This window comes from Lepidothrix coronata, unplaced genomic scaffold (assembly GCF_001604755.1).
Source record: "Lepidothrix coronata isolate B3197 unplaced genomic scaffold, Lepidothrix_coronata-1.0 Scaffold82, whole genome shotgun sequence".
In the NCBI taxonomy this organism is placed as follows: Eukaryota; Metazoa; Chordata; class Aves; order Passeriformes; family Pipridae; genus Lepidothrix; species Lepidothrix coronata.
Window position 1 is genome coordinate 2538414 of NW_016690262.1, and position 25378 is coordinate 2563791.

The window sequence follows — 25378 nt, forward strand, 5'->3', positions numbered from 1 at the left end:
TTTACACATGCCCAAATTCAGGAGTCAGAGACGAGGAATGAGCTTTTCCCTTGTGCACAGTTAGGCAGGCACCTTCCCAGGGCTTCTCTGCTGCTTGCGGCGGGTTTTGACCTCCTGCCCTGACGACACAGTCGTGAGGAACTGCCTGCTTTTGCAACCACTGTTAGAAACAAAGCCCCGTACTGACCTCCCACCTAAGGTTTTCCCCTGATCAGTCGTTTTGTGCACCAAACCTAAGGGAAAAAGAATCAAGGCTGGAATATGTAGGCTGTCTAGGTATGTTCAGTGCAGTCGTTTTAGTGGACACAGCTGTGGAGAAGGAGCCTCTGTACTCTGTTTCTCCCCCTTCCCTTGCAATCTCTGTGGCCATCAGCCTTTGAGCTACCCTTGATGCAAACACTTTCAGGTTGTGGAACAAGGTCTGCAAGTAAGAAGCTTTACTATAGAAGGGGTATTCCATTACACTGTACAAAAAATTTCTTACAGAATCCAAAAACTTGTTGCTAAGCAGAATCCTGGTTTACCCTCTAGGAATGAGAGCAAAGAGGAGTCTGTTGCAAACCACTGTCAGGGAGGGGGTTTTGATTTTCACTTATTTTGGTCAATGTGCCATGCATATTTGACATGTGATCAGTCCCACTTGACATGATGTGACACTGTTCTTCAGATAAATCTATCTTTCCTACAAAGGAAGGGGTTTGATACCTTCAGACACTCAGGTTTTTTGTCCTTCACAGAAGACATTAAAGAATTCACAGCTTCAAGTAACAGCCTAAGGGTCTACAGTAAGGGTCTAGTAGATATTAAGGTGTGTACCCCTTGCCTTAAACCACTTTTTTAACATTAAAATGAAAACAGGATTACTATTTTGTGGTCTCATAATTTAATTTTTTTCAATATGCTGTTCATTTTCCAGTCTCTGTAATATTCAGAGCCCAGAAAATTAGCTGTTTCATGCTCAGGTAATCACTTTTGTGGTAGAGATGGATCTAAATAAAGGCTTATATCTGAATCAAACACAATTACACTTTCTTTTTCTTGCACGCTGGTCAAATTTGATTGCATTTACACTTAGTTGACGATGACATTGTCAGAACAGGCAAAACAAACCCTGTGGCTCCTGACTTGCTAGAAAACAGCATTCAGCACTGCTGTGCTGTGCTGTGCTGGCTGGAGGAACCTGTGCTCTCTTGCAGTCACTGAAGTGCAGAACCCCCCTGCAAGGTGGTCGTCATCATCTGTTGGCCCTTTGCACCTCAAAAGCTCAAGCCTTGAAAGTATAGGTTTTTTCATTTCTTACAAACTGAGCTCAGTACAAGAAAAGCACCTGCTTGTTTGGCAAGCATGCCAGCTGTGCAGGTATCTGGCACTAACATACATGTCACAACTTGTTAAACCATTGAGCTGCTTAATACATAAAGAAAATCCCCTAAGGAAAACATCTTAGTTTTTATCTGTGATTTGAATTACCATTGAGCTCAGGCCTATTGTCTTTTCCTTCTTCGTTGAGGAGAAACTCATGTTTAATTCTTACTTAATTTGACAGGCTTTTGATCTGTTTAATCAATCTGAATAAAGAATAAAGGACTCCTAAAATCTGTAACCACTTTTGGAAACCAATTCTGTGTCGATCTCAGAATAGACCGACAACTATGATACTTGGTTTCACATTTTGGACACCAGTGGGTTTTCTTACTTCGTAAATTAAGGGTTAGAGCATCTGAAATAAAATGGTGCAAGGAAGCAGTGCTGTTCCTCATAGCCCCCGTACAACTATTGCCTTAGCAAACTTTCCAATTAACCTACGATCCACAGCTCCACGATGAAGTGATCACTCAAAGATGTTGCAGCTGTCCCCGAGGAATCTAAAGTGTCTAAAGTGCTAGATGCATTTATCACAGAGTCTGCTTTCTGCTGTGCCAGATACAGTTGTAAGTTCATTCTCCATCTGCATTAATGGCTGGTTTAACTAAAATGAACACTCAGGCTGAGTGGTCTCTAGAAAATCTGACAATGAGGGAAGTCAGCCTCCATGACATGGGGTGCAAATGCACACATTGCAGCTGCTTTCATCTGGAAATAGCTCAGGCAGAGATCAATATATAAGTGAGGAAGAAGGTAAGCGTCAGACAGTCAATAGTTTTGGTCACCTGCCTGTACCCTAACCCAAAAGCACTCACACACTTGGCTGCTCTCTTAAAAAGATTTTGATGCATCATTAAGCGATCCTCATGTGTGACCTACTAGCACAAATCAGCTTTTGTTTGAAGAAAAGAGTCTGGTGGGCTTCTCTTCAGCATTTTCGTACTCCAGAAACTGCAACAAAGATGGGTAAGCCCCCATATTTGTGTCTTAAATTCTAGGTTTGCTCTTAAAGGCAGCACATAATGAATGATGCACAGTACAAGAAAACGGGATGTTCCGGTTGGGCACTGCTGGGTCACAAAGGTAACAGCCATCCTAACTGGAAATATATTTTGTATTCTTTTTTTTAGGAGAGATGAGATTATATCAGCTTTTTAATAAGAAATCTAAGGAGCATCTTTCTCAGACCAGTAAGTTACATGTTCAGTAACATAAATAATTTTACACTGTTCCCTTCTTGAAACTAAATTCTACTCCTCAGGCATGTATGTTTTTGTGTATTTAGCCTCATGCAGTGCTTCTGGATTTAAGAACCTAGAAACTGCAGAAAATGGTGAACCCAGCTATCCATGATGTCTTTCAATGGAAGCATCGAAGATTAACTTGGAGGTAGTTTCACTATCACATATTTCTGCAGCAAAATGTAACCTTTCTGGTTATTTTTAAACTATTGAAGTTACTAAAGAGTATCTGCTAAAGAGTTTCTTTAAATTATTTTTTTATTATATTTTATTTACAAATATTAAAAAAACCTGTTATTTTGTTATTAGCACACACAGAACTCAAGGAAGTCACTGTGACTCTGTATTAGGGGAATTTTAAATCCTAAAGACATAACTTTTAAAAAATAATTTAGTTGAGGGATTCTATGACACTAGAGGCATGGGTTTTGAAGACTTAAAGATAAAATAGCAGTGTGGTGATGCATCCTTAATTGTCACCTAAAAAAGACCAGCAAATTTGAATCACTTTTTGCCTTCTTGAAATTCAGCATTTTTTTGTCAATGAAGCTACCAGGAGAAACTAAACAAGTGTCTTGAGATGCACTGAGTAGTTTAAAATCCATGAGGTTTTCTCAAGACAAAATTACTTCCTTACTTCACTGGAGATTTTACAAGAAGGTAGGAGTTGAACATCAAAGCTCATAAGATACTACAGAGAACAGACAGGCTTTTGTTAAGGAGTGAAAAAAATAAGATTGCCTTTCGTGTTTTGAATATGATGACATAGTAGAAGTGGCTTTAAACTAAACGTTGTGGACACACATGGACGTCACAGGGGCATGGAAAAGGTAGTGAGACCATTGTAGCTCTGATCAGTGTCTGTTCCATTAGTTCTCCCATAATACTTTGTCATTTAGTTTTAAAGGCATGGAGGGAGGAGATGAAGTGGGATCCAAGGTGAGACGTCTTCTCTAAGCACAGAAACTAATGCTGGTTTTCAATAATAATTGGTTGATTTTAGCATAGATTTTGGAAGGTGTAAATTTAGTGGGATATTTTCCTAATTGTCATGTTCTTCAAAAGTGTCTCTATCTCTCTGTTCCCCGTCCTCTACATAGATTTTGCACTGTCTAATAATGTATGAACACATGTTGCATTTCACTCAGTTCAGGCTCTGGGTAGGGTTTCCTTTCTACTTGACTGTCTATATTAACAAAATTTGGCAGAAATCAAATAATTTTGGGGATTCCTTATTCATATTAGATTAAAAGTGGCCAGAATATGAAAACAGTATTGAAGAAATGGAATGGAAATAAGCATGGAAGTACATAGATGCAGCTCGAGCTTGAGGGCCAGTTTCCACATAAACCCTATATAAATAAAAGACAAATTCCAGGCAGTAGGTTGGGTACAGGAAGCAAGAAAGAGTAATGTCTGTATTTCATGCACTGTAGTGTGTCTGCACAGAATACAGCCAAAACCTGGTACATGTGGTAGGACCTTCTGATAAAAACCTCAGCTTTATCCATACTACAAGAAATTATGCATGTTGAGAAATCCCAGTTGCTCAAGTGCACCTAAATTAAGGACACAGCTAAAGTATAACAGTTATAATAGTTCTTTTCTTTGTATCAGGTGCTTACATTTCATTTCCCAAAACTCTGGATGCAGCAAGGGTCTCTGGCTTAAAGGTGTAAGGGCCAACAAAGAGGAACTGTTTCAGATTCATTGCTAGTTTCAAGCAAAAATAAGAGATGGTCCAGAGCATTTTGAGTCTTGGGCTTCATTCAACTCCCTTATCAGAGACTCTCCAAAAGTTTCTGCCATCTCTGAATGGGAAATAAATCTGATTCTATTACTTGGTATTGCTTTATCAACATCTGATCCTCTGCTGGGAAAAACTGAAACCCAGGGGGCAATGACATTTTACATTAGCAGAGAATCTTCATTTTTCTCCTTCAGCTACAAGGAAAGAGGTAGAAAACCCCACAGGAAAAAAGGGAAAGTGAAGCCATCCATTTGTGATGCTGGTCATATGGTTGGGAGAAGGGCTGCTGGAGAGGCTGGGTAGTCACTGATTTCAGAAGCCTTGCTCAGCTCTCTGCATATGCCAGCAGCAAGTGTCGGGATACTTTGGACTAATTTGGACTACTGAGGATTTTTTTTTCCTTTGAAATGTATTTTCTTCTAGTCTGTAGCCCTAGCTCCCATGGAGGCTCTGGCTGCAGGAGGCTGTCTCTCACGCCAGCCTGCCTGCAGTGTGCTCCAGCAGCAACCCTCTGCCCCTGCCCCTGGCCGGGCACTCAGGCCGCTCCCGGCAGCACCGCAGCGTGAGTGCTGGAGGATCCAGGAGCAACCCACCCTGACAGCCCCTCTCAACCATGAACTGCAATAACTCTTACTCTTGAAAGTCAGCATGACTCCCATAATTTATTCATCCCAAGATGTATTCATCCATCCATTATTTATTTGCATTTGTTTTACTACTATCATTACAATTTCATAAACAGAAGCATAGAGAAAGAGATGGGAAGTTAAAGACAGAGGTAGCTGCTGGACAAAGACCCTGGGCTTGCTTTTCTCTGGCTGCTGACTGCCTCCAGGTTTTGTGTGAAGGAAAACACAGAGTAAGCAAAACTTCTACCCTCTCCATTCCCTTCAGTATGTTGGTGGAAATCCTTTCTTCCATCTAAATTCTTCTCCATGGTCCTTTATATTCTGTTAATGTGACGAGGACACTGAAGTGTGCTGAAGTGGCAGTCAATGCTGCCATGTGCGAAAGCCTAGAGGAAGGCAGAGATGGATAGGGAAAGGATGTTGGTGCTGCAGATCCACCATCTTCCCTCCTCAGCACATTCTGTTCAGGTGTCTGTGAGCAGGAGGAATGAACTGGTTTAAGGTCTACTTGTAGGTTTAGATTTACTATTTCCAGCCATAGGGTGGTGTGGGGATTACAAGGGTAATGGGAGACTGTGCTGAAAGGATTGTTGATTGCGGGTGGCAAATCCTCTGCAGAATGTCACCTCCCTGGCATCCTCCCTCCACAGGCTCAACTCCTCAGGCTGGGGACGGATGATTCGGAGTGATTGGTTTCCCTTGGCTTGGCCGTGGCCGCTGCTGTCCCCACGTGCTCCTCACTAATCAGCTGCAAGGTGAGAAGTGTTGGCTTAAACCGCCTTCATGATTACGATCTGGAGACAGAAGTTCAAATATCAGGTGCATTAAGGCACAGGATTGAAGGCCACTGGGTTTCCCATTAGGGAACCTGAGCTGTTCTGTGGCACAGGGCTTTTTGCAACGTGTTATTGACTTTATAAAAGCCGTAGCAGCTTTGCTCTGAGTACTGCTCTCTAAACCTCCTTCTTTCAAGCAGTATACAGCTCTATTGTAAATCAATGTCCAAAACCACTTCAGCAAGACTGCTTTAATCTTGGGGAACCATTTTGTAGAAAAGGGACATTTCTTTAAAAAAAAAAAAGAGGCACGCAGAATTTCCTAAGGAGTCATTTTAAGCCTTTTCAGTCAGCCAGATATTCACTTCATACTGCACAGATTTTTTTATTCAATTTAAAGAAAAAACAGAAAGAAAAAAGAAAATAAAAAGATTGGTACTTCACTTGTATATAGAAGAAAAAATAAATTGCCATGAAACTAGATGGTGGCATATAAACCTTTTCATGATAAAGGTTTATTTACAACTACTTCACCCCTTCTCCTGATTTACATAAAAGTGGACTGTTTCAGATTATGTATGTTCTGGATTTTTAAAAGGACAACTTTCTGTAGCTTTGTGTAAAACAACAGCAGGTTTTGAAAAACGTGAATCCAACAAAATTAAATCAAGGTCTTAGAGATGAAAATTTAATCAGGGGAAAAATGCACTAAATAATACATGTCAATGTCATGGATATTTGAACATTTTTTTTGCAATATATGGTACATAAGGTTGTTTTTTACAGCAGAAGAAGGTTATATTCTTGGGGCTTTCTCTGAGCATAAGTTCAGGTGAGAAGAACAGCTGCGAGATACAGGAGCAGAAGTTGGCATGCCCTGTTCTCTCCTCGGTAACTGTAGAAAGTGTGCTTTGTCCTTGCTAGGCATGAATGAACACATAGGCTCTAGGTCCAGCAGATCTGGGGCATTGTCTGTGTATTTAAATGTGTAGCCAACCAAGAAAATGAGTTTTTAGATGCTATTCTCTTATGTAGGTATCCTTGATAATATATTTTCAATTAGATTTTAAGGGATCCCTGGCTAGCTCTGGCTGCAGTAATTACCTTATTTCTCCATTCTTTTCAAACAAAAGTACTAATAGTATCTCCTAAATTGAGGCAAAAGCTACGGTCAAGGATGTACCATTAGATAGCAAGACTAGGAAGTGGCAACAGTTTCCTTATTTCTGGACTTGGAGGATGCAGAGGAAATGTGCACATTTGACATTTGGATTAGAAATGCTATCCCAAAATAACATTCTCTCTGGGTCTTATCCATGTGTTGGAACTGTATGGTATTTTTAAAGCACTTGCATCACATAATTTTGCATTGATACAGTGTAAATTTGGGTCAGGTTCACTCACATGTACATCATAACACAGAATATAGAGTGACTTTAAATATTTATAGTATTGTGCTGTATGATATCTTAATGCCATCCCTGCATTTACATTTCATTTAGCTCTTATCCTGCCCTTAGGGAAATCTCTTTTGCCCAAGAATGCACACTCTCTGTAACAAATAGGATCACAAAATCTCAAAAAATAATTGAACAGTAGTAGTATTTATAGAAGGAGAAGTATCTGTGGGTTCACCATTATCACTAATATTGACCTAGAGAAGCGTTTTTGCACCTAATTAAAACAGTTATTAGGCACTTGGACTCTGCATATGGTAACAAAACTTTTAAGGAATAATGAACAGAATATTTATTGCGTAGTGGGATCCATTAAAACTCTCTATACATTGAAGGTGTCTGATGTGTCCATAACAATATCTCGAGGCATCTGATCCCCTGTGGTTTAGATCCCCATTAGGAGCCCTCTAATCATCTCCTGTGTGGGAAGACTCAAGCAAAATACTTCAGAATTTGCCTCAGAAGGTGAATGGCAGTTTTCCAGTGATCGAGGAAAAAGTAACCAAAAGAAACTCTAGGGAAATAAGTTTCTGATAGACTAGCAGTTAAAAATGATGGGGCCTTGGTACAAAGTTCAACAGAAACTCCAAACCACATGACTTGCAAGCAAACCAAAGGTGAAAGAACAGTCCTTTGGCCAAGGCACTCACTGATCAGAGAGCAAGCCCAGATGCAAGTTTTGCTCTGCTGCAGACTCTGCCTTTGCATCTGCTGCCTCTGCACTGCGCTTGGTTTTCTCTGTACAGAGACTGACAGCATCTAAACTGCACCCTGCTTGGGCTCTGCCTGCTGCAGAGAAGTGCCCAGTTCAGCAAAGGCCCAGCCCTGTGGAATCATGACACAATGGCAATGCTGCACAAGGTGGCAGAAGCACATCTCAGGCAAAATGTTTCTGAGTTTGGCGTGTCTTTGCAGCAGTGAGCCACAGTTTCGCTGCACAATACAACTGCTCAGAAGTTTTTCAGATGAAGATTCTTTCACGGGAAAGAGTGAACCGAAATGAATTAAAACATTTCAGGGGAATGTTTCAATCTCATCACATTCTTGACAGCGCTTCATGAAAACATTTCACTGCGGAAGAGACAAAAGGATTTCCTTCAAATTTATCACTTACTCTTTCGCATCCTTAAGAAGAAATTTGAGCCTTATCAGCTCTCAGTATTTTATAATATATTGGTTCATGAAAAATTGGGAGGGTTTTGACATTGTGTCTTGACTTGTAATTAAAACAAATGCAAAAAAACTGTGATTTTCCTCTCCAACATATGTCCTACTTTTCAAGCCACATTACTGCATGGTGTCCACCGAGATCACTATTTTAATAAAAATGCCTTCAAAGCATTAATTCCACTATTATTAATTCAAAAAGCCTCTCAGAAGTTCAGTATTCATAAAAGAAAAATCTTCTTTGGCTCTCCAATATATAAAAGTAATCCTTCTAATACGGCAGCACTGAATCAACAGGAGCCAAAAGCTACAGATATAATTACTGGGCATCACTGGCTCAGGAGTTATAAAAACCTTGACTCTGAATAAACAAGCCAGACTTCTATTAATAAAGTATAACAATTACTTCTTGCAGTGAACAAACCCTGTATCTTCTTATGATAAAGAAATGCATCTTTATGAAAAGATTAAATAATCTGATTATGTAACGGCATATTTGTGGCCTAAAAATGTCCAACCAGAACCAGTCCTGCTATCACTAATCTTTACACTGAATTCTAATCAGGTTATGGTAATGAGAAAAGGAGAAGAGAGCTGTCCCTCAATGCAATTTGAGAGACAGGGCTTGCTGTCTTTCCTCTAGGCAAGTAAATTTCAGAAATTTTATGCACAGCTCCACCACTGTCTGTCTGAGGCAAAGATGTGTTTTCAAAAGTGCTCATCAGCTGGCTGATTTCAGTAGACTCCGCAGACTCAGCTCTTTCAGTGGGAACTGAGCTGGGCCACTAACAAGGAATTTTGAAATCCCTTCCTCTTCTGCTGTCCATGGATCAAATTACTCCTTTCCATGGCAGAATGAAAAAAGAAGCTCTTACAGGAAGGAAATCTCCAGATTGCTCCTTTGCATTGATTTTTGTTGCTTTCCCAACTGTAACATGCAGGAAAAGAATTTACATCCTTAACCTAAAAACCAAATGACTCAAGTTGTGTTTTCACACAAAAGCAGTGGGGGAGGCTGGGGAGCAGCACAGCCCAAAAGGGGAGCATGTTGAAGGCTTTGCATCACCCTGGGGATCCTTGTTCAAGTGCCTGGTTCAACAGCTGGCCTTGGAGCCCGCTGAGATAGGGTTTTCTGTCCTCCTAGGAACACCAAAGGAAAGATAAAGGCTGTTTGATCCTACTAGCTTCTCTGGTCCTCTCTGTTTTTAAGCAGCTTCCTTTTTCCAAATGCATTCCTGACTTTTACAAAGCGTATCATTGATTAATGAGAAGATAGCAAGATAATTGTGGGAATATCTTGCCTTGAGGTAGTGCATAGAGCAATAGCTTTCCATGGCTGCACACTATTACTCATTTGTTTGAGGGGCATGAGCAGATTCATTGTAAATCCTTAGATTTCTGTCAGGAGCATTCAAAGGAATACCATTTACCCATTTCTCAGAGAGAAATTTTCTTAATTATTTTCTTATTTATGGAGATATCTGTCAATGAGAAATTAAAAAGAAAGGAAATAAACCCAGTTAAAAATGAGAGTAGTCACTTCCAGGCTCTGTTTGGTCTGGGAATTTATAAACATTGAGCCTGTGCAGGCACAGAAGAAATACTGGTTGTAGCACAAACAGAGGCATCCTGGAATCAGGAGACTGTAGACAACAGACCAGAGTCAGACTTGCAGCACGTGCTGATTTAAGCAGTGGAGCAGAGAATGGTGCAACAGGCAGGATGAGATTCAAATGAATGAGGCTGTGCCTCAGGACTACACAACACAAAGCATCAGGAATGAGTAAGTTAAGTACATCTTAAAATGAGGCTGTTTTCCGTTCAGATTGAATGAATCTGGACTACTAGTAGCTGTACATAGCAATAAAAATTATAATCTGGGAAAAGCATTCAAAAAGCACTCAGCCTCTGTGACATAGAGGCAAGAATTAATTTCATCCTTGTTATACCAAATCAAGTGGCTAAGATCCCCTCTACTTTAATGGTGTTGAATTCAGTTCAATATGATCAATAGACAACTGATATGACAGGATATTCAAATCCTAATCCTGTAGGCACATCTGAATAACCTACCATTACAGCAGAGGAGACTTACATAAGAAATAAGCAATAAAAGAGCAGTAATTCAAACATAGCCATTCCATTGTATTCATAATGGGAAAAGTTAAAGCTTTCCAGATTAGATTTGAGGAACTAGTGTCTAGCGAGGAGCTATAAGAGAGATGTTAAAGAAACGTAGTGCCCTGGTGAGGAGGGCAGTCCCTCTTGTAAGGAGGAGCCATATCTCACAAGCCTCTTAGAGTTGTCTAAACGTTCAGTTTAGGGTGATTGAGTTGATGTAGTTCACCTGGATCTCCAGGATTTGGGATTATGTATAAAGTCTCAGTGAAACTTTGCAATGATGGCATGAGGGAAATGATTTTTGCATGGATAGAAAAACATTAAATGATCATGATCAGAGGATAAAAGTATCTGAAAGGAGGCTGGAGCCTCCTCCATCAAGAGGATGGAGCCAGGCTCTTCTCAGGGGTGCCAAGCAATGGGACAGAGGGCAACAGGCAAAAATTGATGCACAGGAAGTTCCATTTGAATATGAGGATGAACTTCTTTACTGTGCACTGGAACAGGTTGCCCAGAGAGGCTGTGGAATCTCCCTCACTGGAGATATTCAAGAACCATCTGGACACAACCCTGTGTGATGTGCTCTAGGATGACCCTGCTTGAGCAGGGAGGTGAGACCAGATGATCCACTGTGGTCCCTTCCAACCTGACCTATTCTGTGATTCTGTGATGGGAGTAAGTAAATAACTAGGCAGTGGAGAGAGACAATGGAAAGTTCTGCAAGATCAATGCTAGCATCTCTGCTGTGCAATATATTCATAAACAATCTAGGAAAGGTGATGAGCAGTGATACAAAAAACTTTGCAGATAACACTAAATGATGTGAGTAAAAAAGTCCAGTTAAGAAATATTGGCAAAAGACACCATCATCTTGATAACAACACAATGGCAACTGAAATGTAATGTAACTCAAGCATGAAAAGGAAAAATACCCCTAAGTTTACACAAAGTCTGAATTTACTTGTGGTACTAGAGAATAAGATTTAGAATTTGCAAGAGACAGTTTTATGAAAATTTCTGGTCAGTGCCCAACTGCAGTCCAAGAAAGTTAATCTAGCATTAGAAAGTGGAGAAAAAGAGCAAAGAACACAAACCCTAATTCAAAATAAAGAAGGTGATAACAGACCTGAGTAACTCCTTGCCACAAGATGTTGGATATGCTGATTGTTTATAGGCATTTGGGTGAAGATGGCATGAACTTCTGTGAGGAAAATCTATGAAGGAATGCTCATTCCTGTGTTTCAGGAATTCCCTGAGCTCCCACAGGTTGAATGGTGGGAGAGTCTCAGAGGAAGACCGTGTATGTTCATCCTGTTCCTCAGGCATCTGCATTTGACCACCGGTGGAAACAGAATACCAGGTTCTCTGGATCTTTTGTATACTCCAGTATGGCTTGTTTATGTTCTTCTGTAACATTTTATCAGTACTTAAAGGGGACCTATAAAAAAGAGGGAGGATGACTTTTTACATGGGCAGACAGTAACAGGACAAGGGGGGCCACTTTTAAAGAAGGAGAGATTTACATTAGATGTTAGGGAGAAATTCTTTACTGTGAGAGTGGTGAGGCACAGGAACAAGTTGTGGATCCCTGGAAGTGTTCAAGGCCAGGTTGGATGGGGCTCTGAGCAGACTGGTCTATGAAAGGTGATGATCTTTAAGGTCCCCTTCCAACTCAAACCATTCTAAGAGTTCATGATGGTCAATAACAGGGCAAAACAATTTCTAGTTGTAGGCCATGATATGTTTGGAGCTTCCTTGTCTTCCAGCTCAGGGAATGCTGTAGAGACCGTGCTGTAATTAGCACATTTTGGCAACAGGACCAAATATCCCAAGTTGTATATTTGTAGCAATACTGTGCGTGCAATAAAATAGTAACAGTTAACATTTAGGTCTGGGTTGTTGGTTACTCTGAAGCTGCTTCACCAGCAACATCACCGGCAATATAACAGGGGAACTAAAGTGAGTGTAAGTTATGCTTTTATATCTGTTTATGGCTCTTGTACACTGCCAGAGCAACGTGAAATGGTCTTAGAGTAATGAACAGCAGGCTATTCCAGCTTAAATCTGCCATTGTTTGAGAGAGGTAGTCCCTGCCCATTTGATTTCAGACAGGAAAGAAGTACAAGGGAGACAGTAGGAGAGTAAACTTGTCACTGATGCGGCCCATAAATGCATGCTGCAGAGCTACTTATTTGATTTTAGGTGACAAAGAAGAACAAGTTGAAACAAATGACACAGAAAAATGTTCTTTAGATTTGAGCTGTTTCAACAATAATTTGTTGTCCATCAGACTCATGAGGCTTAAGTAATGCTTTGTGAACTATATCAACTAGGATACCCTTTTTCTTCAAATATCTCTTCCAGTTCATTAGTCTGTAACTAAAATGTCTCTTGGGTAAGATACAAATTCTAGAAGCCCTAACAAACTGACTGACCTATAGTCTGTTCCCATTGCCACTCTGCTTTCCCTTCTGTAATTTGGCAGGGTTATTCCTGTCAGTATATTTTTTCTATAAAAGGAGCTGATTATTTCCCACCAGCTCTGGACTTGACCTCACCCTTCCTGATGCAAACTTTAAAACTAATGGGATGCTACATGTATCAGCTGAATTTTGAATTTTAAGCCAGGCCTCCCCTTTTAACGACTCCACCAGGCCAGTGTCATAGAGGTAACTGGTAGAGTTACAGATTTTTTACAGATTTTTGGCTGGTTTTAACTTTTAAATATGTGTTGTTAAAAGTTATGCATTAGCTAAGAAATATAAAATATATTTTTGCCTGTGAAATAAGTGGGCAGTACCACTTTTGTGGGCTTGTGCAAAAGCAAATAACAAGAACTCACCTCTAACTGCAGTAGACTGTCAACATAGAAATTGAGCCTTGCATTAGCTGCTCTTCATCCTCGCCTGGTGTGCAACAATAGGCAAAGCTTTTAGCCTGAAGAGACTATGGGGGAAGTAATTCTAAGATATAAGACATGGGCACTTTCATTTTCATTTGCAGGCATGCTGGATTATTCATGAAGGCCCCTCTTATAGCGATAAGCAGGCATTTGCCATTTATTCCTTCGTGTAATTTAACTCAACACATCACTTTTTATGTTAACTATGTGGAAGGTATTTTGATCTTGATTGGGTTTTTTTATTCACACATCACTAAGACTCTGGATCCACTTGCACCTACCCATCTAGCACTGGGTTGCAGAGCCATCCATCAGGAACAAAATACCAGGCTGAACAAACTGGACTGTTTGTAGTCATCTACATGGTTTAGATGAGGCATGGTCAAGCTACAACACACCAGTTCGTGTTTAGCTGAAGAGCAAGTAAAAAGAGCTGAAATAAAAGGAACACTTCATAGCAAACTTACTTTGTTTATTTGAATGGGAAAAGGAAAGTACAGAGTTGAGAGAGAAAAATTATTCCTCTAGTTTTTATGCTAAAGAGACAAAAATATATTTATGTATGGTTGCATCTTCAAATTATGATCAGTGAGGTAGTGGTAAAATTAACTGTTTTCTATTCTTGAAATCCAGTGTTTTGTGTCAACACAGGGAAAAATGAATAAGCTTCTATTTTGCCAAACTAGAGGAAGGTTCATTCATTGACTTGCATTTCTTCTTGACTACAAAACTGCATGTAGTTATATGTCTGGGGTTTTTTATATTCATAATATGTAAAGGTATCTCAAATAAAAAATGCATTAAAAAGTTTACACTGTTAAAGTGATAATAATAGCCCAAAATGATCTGCTTATCACCTTTAAGAAGTACATAATTCAAGATGGTTGGCTGTATATTTTTTCAGTTTTATTTCTTAGTTACTGAAGAATACCTTCATTTCTAAAGAAATAAAATAGAAAGTCCTAGAATTTGCTCTAACAAAACATTTATTCCCACTAAAATTCATGTTATTTCTATCTGACTTTAACTTGTAATACACACTACAATTCTCTATTAAACTGTATTGTATGTATAAAAATAATACCACGGGGGAGTTTTTAATAGTTTATTATTCCATGGACCTTTTCCATAAAATGCTTTATTTCTTACACACTTCCTCTCACCTTGCCTCTTTTCGATTGTTCTGTCTGCTCCCATATCTCTTCACTATTCCAATAAATGACAGTCATACCTAACAGCCAGATAAATCAGTTAAATCATTGATTTAGAGCAGACCCAAAAAAAAAGGTGCTGCAGAAACACACCTCAACAAGAGGCAGTGAAGGCTTGATTAGGTTGTTGCAAAGGGAAAAGCAGCTTCTTGGAGCTGGAGCTTCATCTGTTAACTAGAATGATCTCTGTATAACAGCCTTATTTTCTTCAGCTCCTATTCTTCCTTGTCTTGGCTCCTGTGCTGAAACTGTTATTGTGGCAATAACAGACATTATGCTGTTTATGCTATCATCCAAATGTGAGACATGATTAGCCTGCTTGCAACATGACAATATTACAATGTTGTTTATGGCAACGACTGGCTGGGAAAGCGTATGGAAGGGAGGGACACCCTGCACTACATTACAGCTCACACTGAAGCTGAACAAGCTGCTGTGTTCCTCCCTCATGGGGAACAGAAGATCAGTTGCTTTCTCTCTCAGTCGGTATCTCTCTGAGCTTCTTTTTGGATTTTCTTTGAAAATCCAATGAGGAGAAAGTAGGGACCAATGAAGTGGCATATATAATCGTTGCATTTCATCTTAAAATTATAAATTTTTATGCTTGAGCGTGAAGCAATAAATATGCTCAGGCTGAGCATTATGGTAAACCCACATTCCACAGTGATGCAGGGAAACCAAGGCAGATTTTCTTGTTATTTCAAATTTTTGAAAGGAATCATAGGTATTTCCTACAACCATTATGCCATCATTTTATATGGGCCAAAATTGGGCCATCATCAATGGTAGCATTTCTGCTCAGTTATGGGTATTTTAAAGCCCTGCCAGTACTTCTGAGCATCTACAAATAGAGTTAAAATATGCATTTCAGCCCAGTCACCAAGTGCTTCTTTCCTAAGAATACCATCCTCATTAAAAAAAAAAAATTGTCTTTCCTTACAAGCTAGTCTTGCTTTAACACTGCATGTCAGAGATTTCAGGCTGTTATTTTGCCTGGGGATGGTTTGCTTTTCTTTTGCCTTTAGTAGCTTTGCTTGATCAGTAAATAAAGGAACTTCAGGTGCTTGATCAGTAAATAAAGGAACATGAGGAATGTTCTTTTTTTATTGAAATGGATACATAGAGATTTGTTTATCTGTATGTAGTCCACCAGAGAATGCAATAAATACTTTTCATATGTATGCTACCTGATCTCACAAACTGGAAAATGAAACAAATGCCAGGTGAGAAATATTCTCGATTCTATGTATCCAATCAGCAACTACCTGTTTGATTTTAAAGGAATATTTTGACATATTTCCTGACATTTTAACCTTTTTATTATAACACTATCACCTTTCTTAACAGCACTGTAGTGGCATGTGGATTTATCTGAGTACCATTTCCAAGCAGCAGACTGGTTTACTACTCTTCTGTAAACCATTTCTTCTAGAAATCCTAAAGTAAGGGGAATAAATGCCTCAGTGCTGGTCAGAGTAGATTACATCTGTACTGAAATGCATAAACTTGGTGTCTAAATCAACTCTCCCCCATTTTGATAGTATTTCACATTGTGATAGCTTTTTCTGTTCTTTTTTCCAACAAACATATTCACAGAAATTGTACTCTGAGATTTAAAGCATCCTATTACGTTTTATACAAACTGCAACAGCACAGTAACTATCAGCCTGTAGTCTGAGGAAGCAACCGTGGTCATTGTTTTAATCTTCCATCTCCCTTGTTTATATCAAGTTTTGTCACAAGGAAAATATCATGCACCAGAATGCATCTGGCCAGAAAGCAAAGCTGCTATTGCCAATAGCTGCTGAGGTAATAAATGTCAAGGCTAAATGAAGGACTGCAACACCTTGAAGAGCATCAGATCGCATTGTGCTTCTCAGTCCTTGCTCAGATTTTGCCTGGATTGTCTCTGCAGTCATATCACTTTTCCAAATTTTGTATGATTATCTTAATGGCAGTTACACAAATAAAAGCTTAACCGCACAAGAAAAGGAAACATCTGAACAGTGAGTGGCAAGAAGCCCTGACATACTTCTGCCTTCCATCACGAAATCTGTTGTTTTGCACTTCAGGGCTCCTTACTTTCTAGGATTTAATATGAAAATGAGTATGAAAAGAAATCCATTTCCATAGGTAAAAATCAAGAGCGGTGGCATTCAGAAAGTAAAGAGCCAGTGAAAGCAGTTTATAGACTCAAGCTCTTGGAGACTCATTACTAGTAGCAATATCACAGGCTTTTCCCTTGTACACTGTCATCCTATTCTCACCTTTAATTGTGAAAAGCTTGTTCATTCTCCATGTTTTAACCTCTGCCCTCATTAAGGAGAGGAAAACGAATGGCTGCCTTAGAAGAAGTGCTGTGATAACAAAGGTTATCCAGTTTCTTCTCTAGCCAGTTTCAAATGCAGGTTAATTTTGTTCTTCAAGCCACAAGAGACACATGTTCCCCCTGTCACTTGCAGGCAAGTTGAAGCTCGTGCTGCATGTCCTCTGACGATGGCAGAGGTGAACCAGCTCTGACTCAAGAACGTTTAATCTACATCCATTATTTCTTACACACGGTAAATGTTTGGAAAAAACTTCTCCTCTGAGAGGATTATTTCCACCTAAAGGAGAATTTGTCCCAAAAAAATGTAATAAACAAACTCAGAATTCCATAGTTCCTACAGGGTTTTTTCTTTGCCAGTGTTTCTTCTCCATCTGCTTTCTTTCTTCATTTAAAGTACATTGCAAGCAACCTCCTCTGGCACATCACTATTAGGATATAAAATGCAGGAAAAGTAAAACGTGTATTCTGCAATGAGATTTTAGGGAAATCCTAAAGAAAATCAGTATTTGCCCCAATTTACATTGCAGTAGGAATACAACATTTCTACGAGAACAGGAAAATCTTCCCTTAGCAGAAGGAACTATCCCCCAGATTCCCTTAGCAAAGGCTGCTGGACAATAACCCTGTGGAAACCAATATTTGCTTCCCTTCCTCCAGTCTCACCCTTGGTTCCCCATGAAATGTTTTAAGGTTGATTTGAATCACAGAATCACAGAATATGCTGAGTTGGAAGGGACTCATCAGGATCATCAAGTCCAACTCCTGGCCCCGCACAGGACACCCCAAGAATTCCACGATGTACCTTAGAGCATTGTCCAAACAACTCTTGAACTCCATCAGGCTTGGTACTGTGACCACTTCCCTGGGGAGCCTGTTCCACTGCCCAACCACCCTCTGGGGTGAAAGGACTAAAGTCTCTCCACGAAGCATGTACAGCACAGGCTTTTCTCCTCCCTTGTCCCCGACACCCTACCACCATCAAACCCTTTAAGAGCTCTGAGTAGAGAGGTGGCCACAACACTTGTCGTCACACTGGCCTGAGGGTGAAGAAGCGATGGAGTGCGGCCGCAGCATTTGCCTCTGACTTGCTGTCCACCCCCAGACTTCCTTCTCAGCTCATCTCTCACTCGCTCCCCAGCCCACACCGCAGAGTTTGGCTACTTGGTTCACATTTCCTGAGGTTCTGCAGTATGGTTTTCACAAGAAGTGTGAAAGGTGCATGGTAAATCCCACCTGTGATTGGTTGGCAGGCAGCTACAAGCACATCTCTTGCAGAGTGGGTGAATCCTGTCCTTAGTCAGATGCTGCAGCTTCAGAACAGTTTAGCTGGATCCAACAGAATTTCCCTGAATTTGTCACAAGAAAAATAAACAGACTCTGACACAATGCATAAAATGTAGATGACTTAATACTTCTGTAAAAAGCTGTTTTTATTTCTTTGCCTGCTTGACTTAAAAGTAATATATGTGCAAACCACTTGACCTCACATTGTCCCTAAAAATAACAGTGAGGAAGTGGTTACAGAGTTATTAACACCATCTACACTTGCTAAAATGTTTTTTATGACCCCAAAGTTAACATCTACTTAGCAACTAATGTTAGTTAACTAGTAAAAGAGACCCCTCTCCCCCCAAAAAATCATAAATGCAAACACTATATTGTAATGGATTTATACTTTAACTGTGGAAATTACCTTTTATTAAGTAGTCTTCACAAAAATAGTTGCAGTCACATAGGTTAATTTACCCTGAAACAGCTGAAAGAGTGTTTGAAGACATTTATCTGTAGGCAGTCAACCAAGCAAATTAACACACTCCAGAGTTGCTGTTATGTACCTACCAAATATATTTTTCTTTTGAGAAAGATCAAGAGCAAATGTTTCTCTCTAACTAGATGTGCTACATCGCTATAGCTATCCTCTGTATGTGGTTCTGCTCCAGGACACACAATCCTTTATTTTTCATGATAGCAGCAAGATATCAGAATGTTTGCAGACAAATAAATAAAGCATGGAGCTAAATATTCTTACTGTTGAGCTGCAGAAAGAGGTTCTAAAGCTACATGAGAGTAACTCCATCGAATTCAGTGGAATATTTGCATGTATCAAGATGACCTAGATAAGGAGCAGGAGATAGTTCTTGAAACCAATCTTCTGCTAACCAGAGAAATGGTGAGATTAATTCCTGATAAAAATAGGGTCAAATTCTCATATGACCTGACATATGACTTAAATTATCTGAAATATATTCCTCTTAACATTAATAATATTTTGCTCTTGTGTAGATAATACTTTGCTCTTGTGTAGAGTCTTTGGGTGAGGATTTTAACTTGTCCTAACTGCTCAATTACAGGCCAGTCTGTCCTAGACATGGAGACACAGGCAGTAGCCTGAGAGAGACTCAAGTTAAATATGGCTCCTTCTTAAGCTTTTTGACCCTTTTTAGGCCAACAATGTCATATGATTCTACTTTCTCCCAAGCTCTTTGAGGCAATCTACTGCACAGTGGTACACAAAGGAAGGTTTCACCTGGTGCTTAGCCAGACTTAATTATTTTTCCTTGCATAAAATAAGACACACAGGGCAAAATTCTGTTTTGTACCCTGAATGACACACAAATGTTGAAAGGCCAGTTATAGCTATTTTACAAGTGGGTCAGATCCATACAAATTAAGTGAAACTCTCAAAATTATGTAAAAGGTCAGTGACAAAGCTGGAACTAAACTCCACTGTCCTCACCATCAATCACCACGTAGTCATTATTTCCATTTGTTTCATTTACTTTACAGTGCAAGGCAGATGATCTTTCCAGACACAGTGGAAAAAACAGACCTCAGCCAGCAGAACATACACCCCACTTTAAGCAATGAACGTCATTAGCCCTTAGCTAGTTGATTCATGTTACACACAAGTTTCTACAGGACAGACAGAGTCAAAATCCAGAATATGTCAAAGATCAGGAGACAAGAAGTGTGGGACATAATCAGCTAGGCATATACTATGCTCTCCAAAATATTCTTTGTATTACTGTTTGAAATGGCAGTGTGGGGAAAAGAATGCACCATTAAGTGGCAATGATTTCAGATTAAGAATTTACCCTAAAACGGGTTGCAGTACCATACATAGACAAGAGACTGCTATTTTTGAATGGCATCAAATTGTGAATTGAAGCACACTGGGTAGAAAAATACTGCAGAGGGGTTTGAAAGTGATTGCTCATCTGTGTAGTAAAATATATCCTTTTTAGAGTCCTGCTGTGACCAGTATAAAACGATCAGGGTCAGAGTCTGCATGTGGTCTGCCAACGTGTAGGAAACAGAAGGAGAACCATTGTCCAAGATAGGGCTTGGGTACATTACAGGTACATGAATAAGTCAATACAAAAAGGTGATAGAAAGTTATCCCACAAGTAAAACTTTTCTGAAACCAAGGCAGCTGTGATTTAAAGTTTTGTCTGATTAGAACTGGTGCTAGCAGTTTTCAAATAAGGGGTGTCAGAACTGTAGTTTTCTTTCTTAAATTAGAGGAAAAGTGTGACAGCGGGAGCTCAGCAGAAGCACAGCAAGAGCGAGAGGAGTTTTCCCCTTCAAGAGATGAGATGTTGCTAATTAGCTGAATGGTGGTATCTTACCTCTGTGGCAGGCAGACAGGAGGTCCCTGATTCTGCTGCTTCTGGTATTCACAGGGAGCTGTGAGCCAGCCCCTTTCTCAGTTGTCTCCCATGAGGTGCAAACAATACCTGCAACATTTAGTTATTCAAACCTGCTTGCTTACTGACTTGAGCACTGGCTCTGTCTTATGAGTCCTTGATTTTGCCAGTCCTTATGTGATATGGTTAATCTATTTTTGTTGTCAGTGACATTCCCTTGGATGCATGGATGACATATGGTGAGAGAAAAACGTGTGCTGCAAGCTTTGTGTTAGTATCTCCGAAGGAGTTCCCCAGTGGTTACTCTACAGGGATGTGACAGTTTTGGAGTGTCATGGCGCAGGGCACCAGGTTTGCCCTCAGCTCTAAGGTTTTTGTTAGCATCCATGTCAGGAATCCACCTAGGAGCTGTGAAATTTAATATTCCAGGCTTTGTTTACACACACCTGCCCTGGAAAAATTGTCTGGGTCCAAGTTAAAGGCAAAAAATGCTTCAGAAATCTGCTGCTCAACAGAGCAATGGACTTGCACAAAGCAGTCCCTCAGTTATCAGCTGCACCTGTCAGACCTGAAACCCCTTCCAGTGCAAGAGGGGCCTGTAAACAGAAGAAAATGCAACTTCTAAAGATTATTTTTCTATTTGCATTCACACATCATTTCTGAATGTCCTTCTTAAACTCCAAAAACCTACTTTTATATGGAAGAGAATATCTGGTAAAGCTTCAGCTTAAATTATTTTCTTTAGTGTTTATACATTTCCTCAGACAAGTGTGGTATCTTCTTGGGTACCTCTTGCTATGAATTTGCAGGGTATACGTTAGAGGATATATGTATGCAACTGTAAAAGGAAATATATATTAAAGGAGAATGGAGTTCACATAACCATTTTGTCAAGCTACCAATGACAAGGTATCCTATCCTCTTGCTACTTAAATCTAGCAGGCATTTGTGAATTTTCAGTTTTTTAGATGTTGCTCATCTTCAACCAGCTGCCACAAATGAAGCCAAAATCTATTTCAAAGGAGGGTGTGAATTACTCTGTGAACTGCTCCACCAAAAGCACTGGAAAGCTCTAAGGGCTTCATTTTCTATTGCATCAAATCTTTTAATTTTCACCATCCAAATTAAAAAAACAAAAGAGCTATCATGGTTTGAGAAAAATTGTCTTCAATATAATATGATATAAATATCATACACCAGTGGAGGGCAATGCAAGTGTGAACTTGGCTGCTTTCTGCCAATTCATCCCTTTGAAAAATGAGTGAATTGGGAACAGCTGGCCATTGGCAGGGACATTCTTTTTGTAGGCATTGCTATCCCAGAGGACAGTTTTGCCTCTGAATGCTGAGGCAAAGGGAATGTGGGATTAAATTAAGGACAAAGCCAGATCCTCTTGAGTTTTTGGCAGAGTTTTAAAGGGAGAAGATCAATAAAATTCTTCTCTGTAGGTAGGTAACAGTTATAGTTCTAACTTCCGAAAACAAAACTGGAAGTCTGAACTGTAATTTATGGGGGTGTTTTTGGGGGAATAAAAAGTGACATGAAACTGCTCTTAAAGCTACAAGAATGGGATTGAGTTTTGGGTTTTGATGGTTTTTTTAAGGAATTTTCTTGACAGGCTTTGGTTTGGTTTCTTGGTGTTTTTTGTTTGTTTGTTTTTGTTGGGGTTTTGTTTGGTTGTTTTTTGTTTGGTTGTTTTTTTGTTGGTTTGTTTTGGTTTTTTGTTTTGTTTTTGGTTTTGTGTTTTGTTTTGTTTTGTGGTGGACATCAACACAATGCTTTAAAACAGGTCTGTTCTGACAGTGTACAAACCTTCCTTGAAATTCAGTCTACATAGGGGATGTGAAAAAAGCAATGGTGAATCTTGTCAGCAAGTAGGGAACCACGTATTGCTTCCATTTCAGCTTGTCTGATGACTTTATTGTTTTAGACAGTAAACTAACTGCTGGTTTGGCCTTTCACCTTCTGTCCCAAACAAGTATTGCCGAAAGATATTGAAGTGTTTTTGCCTTGTGAGATAAAATAGAGCAGTGTGATTTTTTGGCAGAGGTTAAGTGTCCAACATCAAGTAACGGGGCGTTTGGCCTGAAAGATGGCATGCAGTACAAGTAGACCTAATAAAAACTATGACTTTTGCCACGTTCATAGGTCACTAAAAGACCCTGAAGTGTACAGAATTTGTACTAATGGAACTGGTCCAATAATTTACCCATTTACCTTTACTCTCTTAAGCTTTGCATGCTGTACAATCATTTGTACTGCTGCAAAGTGAGCAGAAAATGAAATTAAAGCCCTCTCTCTTTTTTTTTTTTTTTTTTAAGCTGCCACCTCACATTATTTAATGCAAGATCTGCATATGATTGTCTTCCCTGGCAAACCAGATCCAGATTTGGCCTGGGCACACAACTGCATTATTGTTGAAGTATGCCAGAACATATGATATAGTAGTTACACAAGTTTTAAGAGATTGTACCTCACATAGAGGCTATTATGGTGAAGTCTCTCCATTAAAATGTTTTGAGCAACAGAGGAGGCTTATGCTGTTCAGCATTTTGTGTTGTACAATATGATATTTCCAAGGTCATATTAGTGATAAAATCATTTGCTGTCCTCTGGAGCTCTGCTTCTTGTTCCTTGGTTTTATACAAAACTTCGCACAGCAACAAATATCGAAACTGCGAGAAAATACTATTGAAAAAGAGAACAATAATAGTGCAATAGTGCTCTGTCTGGGATTTGTATGACTGACTTTTTCCTGACAGTGGAGCAAGAAGTGAAGTTACTGTTCAGATTGGCATTGATGATAAACATTTCCATGATATATCCAATGCATGGGAAAACACTAGGGTTACTTTGTTACAATCATTCCCTACTTGTACAACAAACACAATAAATATTGCCAAGGTGTAAAGGAAGCAAATCTATCTGCCTTTCAGGAGGCAGTGCAATCTGCCCAGCCTAAGACTTCATTTTGGTTTGGGTTTTTTTATTATTTGCACTACCCCCATCTCTCATTTGGTGCACAGTGTGATACTGTCTCTGCAGTTGCTTTCTCCAGTGGTTCTGTATTGGTTTTCCTCAAAGTCTTTTGATGAAAAGCCTGTGATCATTCCAGATAACTGAGGAAGTGTTTTCCTTTGACATTGCTTTCTTCCGTACTTGGTAGTGTGGTATTTGTCTCAATTTCAGTTTCACCTCCACTACATTTGTTATCCAGCTCTTCCTCTGGGGGTGTTCATCCTGCAAGTTGTTTTATGTTGGCAGTGGCCTGCACAGGCCTCACTGGAGCCACTGTTACAATCTATTGCCCACGCAGAACAACCCACAAAGTCACGACTTGGATTTGTTGAGTAACACACGATTTGCAGTCACCCTGCACAACCTAGTTCACCATCTTCTTGCTTCTCCTGCAGTCATTCTATAGCTGCACTGTAATATGTATATTTGGTATAAATGGCAATATTTAGATCAGCAGGGTAGCTTTTTGCACACGCTGGTCATCAATGTAAGTAACAAGGTGTGAGGCACCGAGAGCCACACTGTAGTTCACGGTCACTGATTCTGTTTGTAAAGAGCCTGACATAGTTCACAGATTTCAATTTTGTGCAGTAATCTACAGTGACACTGTTATGCAGGAAGCTGTACCAGTCAAGTTCAGTCCTGCTAGGATGTGTTTTTTGCTGATTTTCATTTGGTGCTTTAGGTTTTTGTTCAGTGTCAGAAGCATCCTTTGGTTTCAGGCAGGTTTGTTGGTTCCACCATGACTTTAAGGGGTGGAAGTGATCAGCCACTGATGGGGGAATGGTTTATCCATTCATTAGGATTTAATTTTTGATTCCCTACTTCTTTGCTTTTAAAAAGCAGGTATAAATTCAACAGTCTTTGCTGAGTTGTGGTTAGTATGAAGAAGCAATGCTATGCAGTCATTCATACTTAACCGTCTGGAGAACGAGCAGCCTTGGATTTTTACCCTAGCTGTGCCTTCAAAGACGTTTCATTGCTCAGGAATACAGAATAGTTTAGATCCTCTTCAGTCCCTCTTTGATTCTGAGCCTAAATTTAACTTCTCTGCCTGACACAGCCCTGCTTCCTCACAAGGTCAGCATGACAGTTGCATTTGGTGTACATGGACTCCTTTCCCTTGGTAAACTGTTACAGAGAATGCACATCGAAGATAACACAAAAAGAGCTTCTTGAAAACAAACCCTTTCTATCCATCAAAATGTACTCCAAGCAAAGGCCTACAACAACAAATATTTGCATTTCTTCTTGCTTAGACCTTTGCTTTTCCTTGAAAGCTTAGTAAATTCCAATCAACCTTGTTATTTCCCTCTGTGCACTGGGAGACCCTGATTGCTTGCTAGAGCTTTTCCAGCAGAGAGGCTCTACTCTAGCAACTGACAGGCTATTAAATTCTACTTCTTTTTCTCATCCTGAAGTTCTTCAATGACTTATTGTTCTCATTGATCCCAAACCTTGGCCTTGGAAATAGTAAAGCTTGCTAGCCAGATTGGATCTGGCTAGCAGAGCGGGGTATTCTCCAATAGCTCTATGCATTGTCCCCTTAGGAAGTCTTTAGTCTATCACAGTCTAATTTCTTGTTTGCTTTCTCCCTCACCTTCTCAGCCTCACCTTTTTCACTAAGTAAGAGACTCCTGATAAAGACTTAATATTTATAAGGTGGAATATAGGATGTTATACGTAGGACTTGGGGAGATAGCAGAAAGGAAGATTTCGGAGCAATAAGCACATTGATTTGGAAGATGGTGGGAAATAGCAGGAA

General features: G+C 39.7%; 1 protein-coding gene across 6 annotated transcripts in view; it reads left to right on the forward strand.

Moving 5' to 3' along the window:
- INPP4B (inositol polyphosphate-4-phosphatase type II B) overlaps positions 1 to 25378 on the forward strand; it is a 373198-nt gene that overhangs the window by 34824 nt on the left and 312996 nt on the right. For all 6 annotated transcript variants that reach the window (XM_017820365.1, XM_017820368.1, XM_017820366.1 and 3 more), the window contains 3 exons: positions 2496 to 2555; positions 2651 to 2754; positions 5636 to 5740. The gene's annotated coding sequence lies outside the window, so the exon portion shown is untranslated. The remainder of the gene's footprint in view (positions 1 to 2495; positions 2556 to 2650; positions 2755 to 5635; positions 5741 to 25378) is intronic.